The sequence below is a fragment of the Leopardus geoffroyi genome, chromosome B1 (genome assembly GCF_018350155.1).
Source record: "Leopardus geoffroyi isolate Oge1 chromosome B1, O.geoffroyi_Oge1_pat1.0, whole genome shotgun sequence".
Lineage (NCBI taxonomy): Eukaryota > Metazoa > Chordata > Mammalia > Carnivora > Felidae > Leopardus > Leopardus geoffroyi.
In genome coordinates, this window is record NC_059327.1 from 192759903 (window position 1) to 192772389 (window position 12487).

A 12487-nucleotide genomic window follows, 5' to 3' on the forward strand; every position below is an offset into this window, starting at 1 on the left:
TTGCCCGATCTTGGAATTCTTAACGAAACCATGCAGTATGTATTCTTTTGTGTCTGGATTCTTAAATTGGACACAATGTTTTCAGGATTCACTTATGTTGCTCCATTTAACAAGTAGTTTGTTCTTTTTAATGATGAGTAATATTCCCTTGCATAATATGTCACCATTTCTCTGTCTGTTTTCCTGCTGGTGGACATTTGAGTTGCTTCCTTTTATTTTATTTTATTTTATTTTATTTTATTTTATTTTATTTTATATTTTTTCTGTTACGAATAAAGCTGCCACGAACCTTCTTAGACACATCCTTGTGTGGACACACGGCGTCATTTCCTTAGGGAAAGTTAACTGAAATAATGCTTTACAAAAAAAGACATATAAATGCCCAATATACACATATAAAGATGCTCAACATCGTTAGTCATAAAAGGGATGCAAATTAAAATCAGTATGAGATATCACTATATCTTTTTAGGATGTCTATATTTTGCAAATATTGTCAGAATGGTCAAACTCATTAAAAAAAGTGTCTCTTTAAGTTTTTAATGTTTTTGGTAGGAAAGTTTTGAAACGCACAACAGCAGAAAGAATAGTGTAACGGACTGCCTTGTGCCCATCTCACCGATGCAACAATTACCGACATTTTGCCATAATTACTCTGTGTCATTTTTCAACAACATTTAGGCAATCCCCCAACACCAACTGAGCGATGTCCAACTCCACTGAGTTCTGATACTACCCATTTGGAGCAAGCCCAGATGCCATACATGAGTCAAGAGCTCACTCCCACAGGACTGTCCCCACTTTAGATGCCAGCGCATATGGGGTCCCCAGGTTACCTGCACTTCTGCTTAGCCAGCTACAAATTTGGGACATCTCAGGCTACCTCCCCCGGGTTCGATAACTCACTAGAATGACAAACAGAACTCAAAAAAGCGCCTTGTTTATGATCATCACTTTATGGCAATAGATGCAACTCAGTAACGGCCAAATGGAAGAGAGGCACAGGATAAAATTTGGGGGAACAGCTTCCATTGCCACTCTTCTAGCCTATCAAAGTGTTCACCGATCCAGAAGCTTCCCTGAACCTTGTTTCTCTAGGATCTTTGTGTGGGGTTTCATGATACAGACATGATTGATTAAATCGTCAGCCATTGGTGATTGAACTCAATTTCCAGTCCCCTTTCCCTCCATGAAGGTTGGAAGTGAGGCTGGAAGTTCTAACCCCCTAATCACATGGTTAGTTCCTCTGGTGGTCAGCCCCCATCTTGAAGCCATCTAAGACAACCCCACGGATCACCTCACTAGCATAAACTCAGGTGGGAGTGAGAGGGATTTTTTTTGTTACTGACAAAAGACCTATCGCTCAGGAAATTCCAAGAATTTTAGGAGCTTTGGTTCAGAAATAGGGGACAAAGACCAAATATATGTATTTATTGAACTGCATAACCTACGCATGCCTTATTTGTATTTTTTATCAATTGCTCCATTTATTTTGCTGTAGTATTTTCAGGAAAATCCTTTACATCACATTATTATACCCTTAAATAAGGGCATTTCACTCACAACCAAAATACTGTTTTTATACTTAGTGAACAATAACTTTTAGTATTACCTAATACTCTCTCCCTACTCAGAGTCCCCTAACCATCTCAAAATGTCTCACAACAGGTTTACATGTTGCTATTTGTTGTAATATATTTTTAAGTCTTTTTTATTCTAAAAGAGTCTTCCTGCCTTCTTTTCCCTTCTTTTCCATGCCATTGACTTATTAAAGAAATCAGGTTAGCTGCCCAAAGAATCCACACTGTTTGTTTCCTGATCATATATTACTTGTTCCTCAATGTCTGTCTTTTCTTTAAACAAGAAGCTTGAATTGAAACACACAAGTGTAAGGGTGTCTGTGTAGCTTAATCGATTAAGGGTCCGATTTTGGCTCAGGTCATGATCTCGTGGTCAGTGGGTTCGAGCCCTGTGTTGGGCTCTGTGCTGACAGCTCAGGGCCTGGAGCCTGCTTCAGATTCTATGTCTACCTCTCTCTGTCCCTCCCCTGCTTGTGCTCTCTCTCTCTCTCTCTCTCTCTTTCAAAAATAAATAAACATTAAAAAAAGAAAAAGAAAACACCCAAGTTTATGTGCAATATTTTTAAAGTAAATACTTGATAGATGGTATCATTTTCTCAGAAAGCGTTTAATTTTAAATTTAATTTATTTTATTATTATTTTTTCTAGGGTGTACCATACTTTTAATCCTGGGAATTGCAATGGTAAATACCATATGTCCTAGTCTCACCATTAAAGATCTTACAGTCTCTCTGGGAAGAAAGGCATTGTGGGGGAAGAAAAATAATTTCCCCTCTATCTTTCTAGGCTTTATTACACCCCTATAATAAAAAGACAGATTAAGAGAAGAAAGACATACAATTTTTATAACATATGTACCCCTGTGTATGATACCCAGGAAGAGAAGTAAGTGTTTGAAATAGCCCAGGCCATCACTTGTTGGGACGAGCACCGGGTGTTGTATGTAAGCCAATGTGACAATAAATTATATTTAAAAAAAAATGAAACAGCCTAGGCTGTCATGGTAAAATCATCTCAACCAAAGCAAAGCAGTATGTTGGGGGTTGGGGCACCACTTCCGGGAACTTATTAGAAAGCACAGTAAACAAAAGTATGCTTGTTATGGAGAGTTAAGTCTTTGAATTGTGCGTTGATCAGAGTTTCTGGAGATCTGGCCACCCTCTCTTCCCTGGACAGTGAGGGAGACGCCCTTATAAATGGAGGCTTTCCTTATGTGTGTATGTGACTCTTAAGACGGGTAACTTCTATTTGGTTATCAGAGCTTCTCCTGTGTCTGTAGTTTCTTAAAAACAACAAGCTTAAAATAATCCTTATGCCAAAAGAGCGCATTTTGAAGTGACAAATCCTGATCCCCTTTGGCGTGTATACCAATCAATATAATAGTATAAGGACCATGGAGAATTGGTTGGGGATATAAATTCTGATGGGGCATCAAGGCTGCAAGAGGAAGTGATAAATGAACTGCTTCTGGAGGGAAACATAGGTTTTGCTAGTCAAAGGAAAGAGAGTGTGGAGAAGTATTTTCCTTTTCCTAGCCTGCTCAGTGATGCTAAGCAAGTTCCAGCGGACAGTCTCAGCCGCCTGAGGTCCAGCTTTGGCTGACTTCTTCAGGCCCTTTTCTTCTGTTCTTCTGTTCTGTAGCTGGGGTCTGTGAATTAAACTGACAAAAGACAGATCAACAGGAAAAAAAGGTTAATTTTACATGTATATGGAGGCTTCACAGAAAAGTAAAAACCCCAAAGAGGTGGTTTGACCCAAGAGCTTATATAGCATTTTAACAAACTGTAATCAAGGACAGAGAAGTGAATAGGTAAAGGAAAGCAGAGATTGGGGCTTCTAGGGAGGTAAATTGTGAGCAGGTGACTAAGAATGATTAATAAGGTTTGTCATGCAGATCAAAGTCATCTCAGATGCTAAGAGTTGTCTCCTAAGAGGAGGACACCTTTACAAATGTAAATTTCCTTCACAAAAGGTAATTTTGTGCCCCAGCTTTTAGGCAGAGATAGGACCCAGGTCTCTTGCGTATGCAGTTTCTTTTTCTTTTTCTTTTTAATTTTTTTTAATGTTTTATTTTTGAGAGAGAGACACACAGGGCCTGAGCGGGGGAGGGACAGAGAGAGAGAGGGAGACACAGAATCCGATGCAGGCTCCAGTCTCTGAGCTGTCAGCACAGAGCCCAACGCGGAGCTCGAACCCATGAACCGAGAGATCATGACCTGAGCTGATGCTTAACTGACTGAGCCACCCAGGTGCCCCTGCAGTTTCTTAATTGCCTTCAGCTCAAAATAAGCCTGATGCCAAAGTGGCAGCTTTTGGGATGCCACATTCTGATCCCTCTCACAAACAAGGGAGTCAACACAAGAAACGAAAAACCAACCTAGATGGACAGGCAGGGAGGGGATGGGCTAAATGTTACAACTAAGCACGAAACTTCTCAGCAGCCTCGTAAGAGTTCGGAGAGGAGGCCTCTGGTACTTTTGTACAGAATCCCCCTTCTAGGCCCTATGTGATTGCACAGGTGTGACTGCTACGGCAGTAGAGAGATCCCAGATAGCAAAAGCCGCGGGGAAAGAATCACATTGTTGCATGGTGTTGGCCGTCACTGGCCAATAGACTAGACCAGGTGGCAAAGTGAGCATTCAAGAGCACCCAGCTACAGAGGGAGGCGTCGAACTCATCTCTCAGAGCCCTCTCACCTCAACAGTCCTGGTACCCCCGAGTGGAGAGCTCTGGCTGTACATTCAGAGTTTGCTTGGAATCTTCAGGTGGCGGCAAAGAGTATGTGCTCTGTCGGAAGGCACTTGATTAAAAACACACAAATGAGGGGCGCCTGGGTGGCGCAGTCGGTTGGGCGTCCGGCTTCAGCCAGGTCACGATCTCGCAGTCCATGAGTTCGAGCCCCGCGTCGGGCTCTGGGCTGATGGCTCAGAGCCTGGAGCCTGTTTCCCATTCTGTGTCTCCCTCTCTCTCTGCCCCTCCCCCGTTCATGCTCTGTCTCTCTCTGTCCCAAAAATAAATAAACGTTGAAAAAAAAAAATTAAAAAAAAAAAACAACACACAAATGAAAAACCAGCCCAAGCTGCAATCTACCAGGAGCGTAGGACGCTCAGTGAGGAAACATTTACCAAGTGTGATATGGGAGTATGGGTTCCACTGGACTCTACGGAAGCAATAGATGTGTTGTGTTGCTGAAAGACTGAGAACACCATATGTTAGTATTATGAACTCCAAAGGACTTTTTCCCAAGAACAGAAACTCTTACCAGTAAATTAAGTGGGTGTCAGCAGAAACAATTGTTTGTGAAGTATCAGGAATTGTTCACAGACAACTATCTACAGAGATTGGTAGAAGTCAAATATGTGTGTGTGTGTGTGTGTGTATACATATATATATACATATATATATACATATATACATATATACATATGTACATGTATACATATATACATATATATACATATATATATATATACACACACACACAGTATACACCCACACACCATATACCATATATATACCATATATACACCATATACATATATATATATATATATATATAATCAGTCAGCAAATGTTATTAGACACCTCTTTCATGCTTCTGTACTCATTAATTTTTTCCATGCATATTTCACTATCCACCATACTATGTAATTTATTCATGTAAGATATATTGCTTATTGTCTTGCTAAGGCATAAGCTCTTTTGCATCTGTGTTTAGTGATTGCCTCAATTCCTAGCTCAGACTCGTGCAGGTAGTAGGCAATAGAAACGACTTGTTGAATGCACGAATGAAAGGTGATGGTGCTGGGTTTCTGAGGATCAGAAATTACCCCTAATGTGATAGATTACATTAACAAAATGGAGGAGGGCCTGATATTTAAATCCAAATTGCAATTTATGAATTAATGCAATCTTTTCTGGATTAATAGGAAAGACGAGAAGTTCGTTGAACAGAGGGCAGTGGGTAGGTCCTTTTAGAGAGCAGATCAACACCAGCAGTTGGTGTGGTGAACAAAAACACAAAATATTTCCATTCTTTCAGACTATTTTCATCTGGCAGGGTGCTGCAAACAGAATTTTTTTTTTTTTTCATTTGGGGATTTTTCTAGTTAGATCATCAGAACTAGTTTCACTTCATTTGCAAAACCAGTCGGTGAAACCTTATGATCTTTGCTTATTAGGATAACAGTTTTAGAACTGAAGAAACAGAGATTTACTTTAGACTGTAGATTATTAACACCTCGACATCAGTGACCCAGTTTCTCAGGGTGAGCACACAGAAGACGCTTTCATCTGTATTTCTTAAATGGAACCAAATAACTTGTCCCTAGTTCATAAATGGAAGGGTCAAGATTTGAAAAAGGTCCTTTCTCTTTCCAATGCCCAGGCTGATGATAATCATGATTGCTGAAATTTCCTGACTGTTACCTATGTGCTAGGTACTGTTCTAAGCACTTTGTATTTTATAACTCTAGTTCCAGGTGAGAAGGAATTTGAGTCCAGGCTGTTTTCCTCCAAGCCTTTGTGTTGTTAAGTTTGCATTTTCATGCCCCTGAGATTGGTTTTTATACATAGAAAACACATTCAGAAGTTGCATCTTGCCTTAAACAATTGGAATTCAATTTATTAAAGTTACAGATTCACAAAACCTAGGTCTTCCTTAGGATTTTAGTTTCATCTTGTAAATTTATGCTTCATTTATAAATCTAACAAATGTTAGCAATCTCTGTATTTTTATGAGGTTGACATTTCTTATTATCTTATTTTGGAAAATATCAAATATACACAAAAATCGAATGAATAATATAATGCCTCCACATGTCCTCACCACTCCCTTTCAATGGTTATCAACTGATGGTCAATTTATTTCATCGGTACTCCCACTCATTTCTACTCTGTTATTCTTATGACCTAATTCTCATTATCATATCATTTCATTTATAAATACATCAAGATGTATGTTAAACAGGTAAGAATTCCTTTTTAAGACATAACCCCTGTTTCATTACTATACATAAGCAAAACAGCCATAAGTTATCAATATCAAGTGTCCAGCCTTATTAAAATTTCCAGTCGTCTCTTAAAGGCCACCTCTTAAAAAACATCTTTTCTTGTGTGAATCAGCATTCAATAAGGTCTAACTATTGTGATTGTTTGATAGGTGTTTCAAGTTTATTTTAACCTGTAGGCTGTCTCTCCCTTTCTTTTTCCTACAATTCGTTTACATTGAAGACAATGGATTATTTGCTTCACGGTCCCTTCTTTGCTGTCGTAAAGTTTACATTTGACATAATTATTCAACTGCATTGTCTCTCAAAGCAAATGCAACAATCTCAAAATAATATTGTCATGACCAATATCATCACTTTAAAACTTTTACACGTATTTGGGGGTGGGACCGGTTCTTTTTGTATCCCACTATGAATAAAAAGTCAACTCACTGTGCTTCCCCATCACTTGAATTTCTTGTTCTCTTGTGGATTTGACACAAAAGTGGACTTTCAATGAAGTTCATCTGTTTCATTTCACTTTTATTAAAAAAATGAAAGTTCAACTGAATAAGTTGGAAGGCCTAAATGGTTTTGTCCAGCAGTTCAAGAATCGGGCAGCATCCCGTCTAGCAAGTTGACAGGGGATGAGGAGCTATACAAAACGAAAGACTTCTATAGGCAGAAGTGGGTTGGGACAAGGAAATTACTAGTAAAAGAAAGGAATTGTTTCAGGCAAGGTTCCCTTCCTTTGGGGGAAGGGCAGGACTCTTTCATGCTGCTCACCTCCCTAATGCTAATCAGGAAATTCCAGATTGACTGGGTAAAGGTCACATTCTTGCAATTAAGTCTCGGTTTGTTGTGAGAGGGGCAAGTGGCCCCATTTGGACCCTGTGGTTTCTTTTTTCTCTTCTTTTTAAAAACACTTTCTATTATTAGTAATTGATAATTTAAAATTAAATTGTTTTAAATTGTGTAAATAATTTGCATGATTTGAGAGTCAAACCTACAAAGCAATTCCCCATAGGTACCCATTTTCTTTTGATTTTATGGTTCATCTTCTGAAGGAGTTCCGAAGGAACCTCCCCCAAATGTGCCATTTGGCATGTGGATTACTTTGAACTGAAGTTAGTCAAGGTCCGAAGGACTTAGGCGGATGTTTACCTCCTCCTTAACTGCCTAAAAGAATTTAGATCGAAGAGCTGGTCCAGGACAGAACTATCACTAGGGATAACGACAGAGAATGTGGGTTAGGTGTGGTAGGGCAGAGGTAGGCTCAGTACAACCAAGAGAGCAAATTCCTCTCTGTGTCCCATTGTCTGCAAGGCATAACAAGTATTTGTTTACAACATCAGCTCTTCCTAACTTCCTTAAGTTGTTTTTCTTTCCTTTGAAATCTCAGGCCCCCAACCCCTTCTCTTTAGGTCAGAATGGCATATAAACTTCAATTGCCTGATTACCTTGGGGTCTCATATTCTTGTGGGGCTCCTGTATGTATGTAATTGTTTTTGTTCTGTTAATCTGTTTTCTGTCAATTTAATTAATAGAGAAGTCAAAAGAATCTAGAAGGGTAGAGGGAAATTTTTTTTCTCCCCTACACTTCCATCATTTGCTTTTTACAAATATAAGCAGGTAGGAACTCCTACTCATATGCTCTTTACTTAAAAATAGCACACTATTGGGGCACCCGGGTGGCTCAGTTGCTTAAGCAACAAGACTCTTGATTTCAGCTCAGGTCGTGATCTCACAGTTTGTGAGTTTGAGCCCCACATCCAGCTTTGCAATGACAGTGTGGAGCCTGCTTGGGATTTTCTCTCTCTGCCCCCCCCCCCCCGACTCTCTCTCTCTCTCTCTCTCTCTCAATAAATAAATAAATAAATAAATAAATAAATAAACAAACAAACATTTTAAAAAATAGCACACTATTCACCTTTTCCTTGCCTTGCTTTTTTCATATAGCATGTCCTGGGTATCAATTCTTCTACAGAGCTTCATGTTACTGAACTGTGTTTCAGAATGTATTTATCCAATGCCCAATTGACAAACATTTGGGTCATTTCCATGTTTCTGCTATTATAATTAATATTGCAGATAATAATCTTGAAATCATAGTCTTGTCTTCCTTCCTTCCTTTCCGTATTTTGCCAGTGTATCTTTGGGATATGTTCCCAGAAGTGAAATTGTTAAGTCAAGCTTAAATGCACATATAATTTTGTCAGATATTTCCAAATTCCCTTCTATAAAAAATGTACCATTTTTTATTTCCATAAACAATATATGGAAGTACCTAGTTGCCTAAATAAAGCCTTGTCAACTGGATTTTTGTCAAACCAACACATTTGAATTTGCTACCTAATAGATAAGAAATGATATCTTAATCTGAAACAGATTTCCTTTGTTATAACTGAAATTGAGCAACTATTCATATAATTAAGTCCTTATTTTTTTGTGTGAACCATTTGCTTTATTCTCTTGTCTGCTTTGTATAAAATTGTAGTTATTTAAAAGATTTTTGAAGCTTTATATGTGTTAGGGATATACACTAACATAATTTATTGTTACATAAGGAACTAATGTTTTTGCCAGTTTGGCTTTTATCCTCTTTGTTTATGCTATCTTTTCCTTTGCAAAGGTTTCTTTTTATATATATATATATACAGTTTATTTTTTCTTATGGTTCTTTTGAATTTTGAATAATAGGAAAACATTTTCTAACCCTAAGTTCTCTAGAAATTCACTCATGTTTTTATCTAGTACTTGTGTTTTAATGTTTTTACACTTAAATGTCATCCATTTGGAATCTATCCTGGAGTGGGTATAAGAAATAGATACCTTTTAATTTTTTTCATATTACTACCCAGTTATCTCCATGTTACTTATCAAAAATGTCGATCTATTCTCCACTGATTTGAGATGTTTTTACCATATGCTACATTTGCCCTTGTAATGGTGTATCTTTCTTTGTTTGCTCTCCAGTTTCATTGGTTTGCCCATCTTTTTATGCACCAATATCGCATTTGAGATTTACAAAAAGTTGGTAGTATGTTTTAGCCTCTGAAAGGGCTAGCCTCTCTCACAATTCCTTTCTTCCAGGATTTTTCTGGTGATTCTTGCTTGTTTCTACTGCCAAATGAATTTTGTAATCCACGTGTTTAGCTTGAGAAAAAAAACATCAGCTGTGATTCTTATCGGATTGCATTATATTTATAAGTTGATTTAGAAAAAACTGGCGTCTCTGTCCAGGGACATAGGTGACTTCCTTTTTTTAAGTCTACTTTTGGGTCTTGCAGGAATTTTCTTTAATATGTGAATATATACTAATTATAGAAAATTATGTGATAGTAGTTATATATTATATTAACATTCTATTTTGTTACACTAATAAATTTAAAAATTCCACATACAACCTTAGCAACAGAGTCAGAGTCACTAAAAATGGAATAAGAGGTGCGAAATCCAATGCTATGTAACATTTTGTTTGAAGTATTAGTCATTGCAAATGTTACATAGCAATGGATTCCTCGAGCATCTTTGTGTGGAATTGATAGACATCACTTTTCTTATTACTAATTTTAGCAGCTTGGGTATTAAGGTTATGTATGTAATTTTTATATATGCCAAGGAAATATCCATCAATTCTTATTTTGTTGTTTTATTTGTATAGAAGTGAGTTCTGGCAGGTGCCCTTTTCACATCTCTGGAAATAATCATATAATTTTTCTCTTTCAGCCTATTAGTTTGATCAATTGTGTAAATACAACTCCTCATATTGAAACACGTTTACATTCCTTAAAAAGTGAACATTTTTTGATATATAATATCAGTTTCAGGTGTACAACATAGAGATTTGACAATTGTATACATTACTCGGTGCTCCCCATGCTAAGTGTAGTTACCCTCTGTCAGCAAAGATATAATGTTCTTGCCTATATTCCGTATGCTGTACTTTCCATTCCCATGACTTATTTATTTTATAATTGGAAGTTTGTCCCTTAATCCCCTTCTATTTTACTTATCCCCTACCCCCCTTCCTTTCTGGCAACCATCAGTTTGCTCTCTGTATTTATGCCTTTTCTTGTCTTGTCTTGTCTTTCTTTCTTCTTCTTCTTCTTTTTTTTTTTTTTTTAGTTTCCACATATAGGTGAAATCATATAGTATTTGTCTTTCTTTGTTTAACTTATTTCACTTAGCATATTACAGTTAGGTCCATCCATATTGTTGTGAATAGCCAGGTTCCTTGCTTTTTATGGCTGAGTAATATTCTGTTTTGTATATATAGATATATATATATATGTGATATATATACCACATCTTCTTTATCCATTCACTTATTGATGGACACTTAGTTTGCTTCAATATCTGGGCACATGGTTTTAATGTATATTTTTTAGCGAACTGTTTGCTCAAATTGTATTGAAGAATTTTAATGTGATTAGTCCATTCTGATTTTTTGTTTCATTTTGTTTTATTTCTGTGCAATGTCACCATCTTTTAGTATCGATATTATATTTACTTTATAAAATGCAATTAGAACTTCTCCTTATTTTTAAATATGGAATCCTTAATATTACTATAATTGAAAAATATGTATTTGTTAAGTAGCACTTTTAGTATTCCAATGAACTAAGTTTGCCTAGCTATCAAAGAAGGCAGATAACTTCTCAAGTTAACTATGTAAGACGCTTTGGCTATGAGTGAGGGTTGAAGCTATGTGTCAGACTCTCAGAGCTATTTTTTCTCATTTCAGAAGTTCGGATAGCATATAGTGAACGCTCAAAGACATTAGATATTGTGATAAGACGGCCAAAGAAACATGAGGCTGATGAAAATCATGAATCTGAAAACAAAATCAGTATATGCAGTGCAGCAATAGGATGAAATATTTGAAACTGGGTTTATCCTGGAAAGTCCTGGGTGTTTAGTTATAGCTTTTATAGACCCCCTAAGGTTTAATTGACTTTAACATTTGTTGTATAAGGAGAAGAGAAGAAAAAAACACGAACTAACATTGAGAGCACTTACTAAGCATGAAGCTCTGTGCTCAGAGTGTTTCTTACTTGATATTATTGAATTCAAACCAAGAACCCGTGGGGATAGTTATTAGTTATTAACACTATTTTCGGGTGACAAACTAAGGTTTGGGCTTGCAAAGTAACTTTTAAAAGCTAACTTTCTAGCTCGTAAGTTTAGGGAGTGATCAAGAAAAAATTGAAAGAGAAATGGACATTTGGTTACAAAGCCCACTTTTAACTATGACATTAAGAACTTCTGCATTTCTGAGATTTTTGGGGCAGTTTATATCAGGAGCAGAAAATTTAGAAAACAAAATGAGAAAAAAAAGGAAATGAAAACCTGAAATCTCATCATTTAAGGAAATAAGTTTTGAATATATCCTTCCAGAACTTTTCCTGCGTAAATTCATTCACACACACACACACACACACACACACTTTTTTAGCAAAAGTGGGAACATTATACACATAGCGTTTTGTTAACTTTTTTTTGACTTAATAATACATGGAGGATTTTTAAGGTTTTCGAGATTCTGCTTTTTAAAATTTAATAACAGAATTTTTCTTCTGGCTCCGATGTGCCCATGTGCACACGTGGGTATCTTTTTCGTGGACCCTGATGACTGGGCTTGCTTCCTAAGGCATTGCTTCTTAAGGGTTTGTGCATATTTTATAAGTAAGAGCAAAAGGGTTGAGGACAGATGGCTAAAGCAGGACCTGGCAGAGGTAGGTGGTCAATAAATGTTTGCTAAGTGAATTAAAGAATGCATGATGAATTACATTTTTTAAAAAATGTAAATGCTATCACTACATCCTTTTAGCAAGTTAGGAAGGATGCAAGTTCCTGGGGATGGGGCCACTGCTGAGAAACGATTGTGATTATATTATGGTTTCAGTGCAACTGTTT

General features: G+C 37.0%; 1 long non-coding RNA gene across 1 annotated transcript; it reads right to left on the minus strand.

Moving 5' to 3' along the window:
• Positions 1-2186: 2186 nt before the first annotated feature.
• LOC123596139 lies at positions 2187-7199 on the minus strand. Its single transcript, XR_006711553.1, has 3 exons — positions 7022-7199; positions 4277-4367; positions 2187-3240 (listed from the first exon to the last, which is right to left on the minus strand). It is a non-coding gene; the product is annotated as an uncharacterized LOC123596139 (long non-coding RNA).
• Between the last annotated feature and the right edge of the window lie 5288 nt (positions 7200-12487).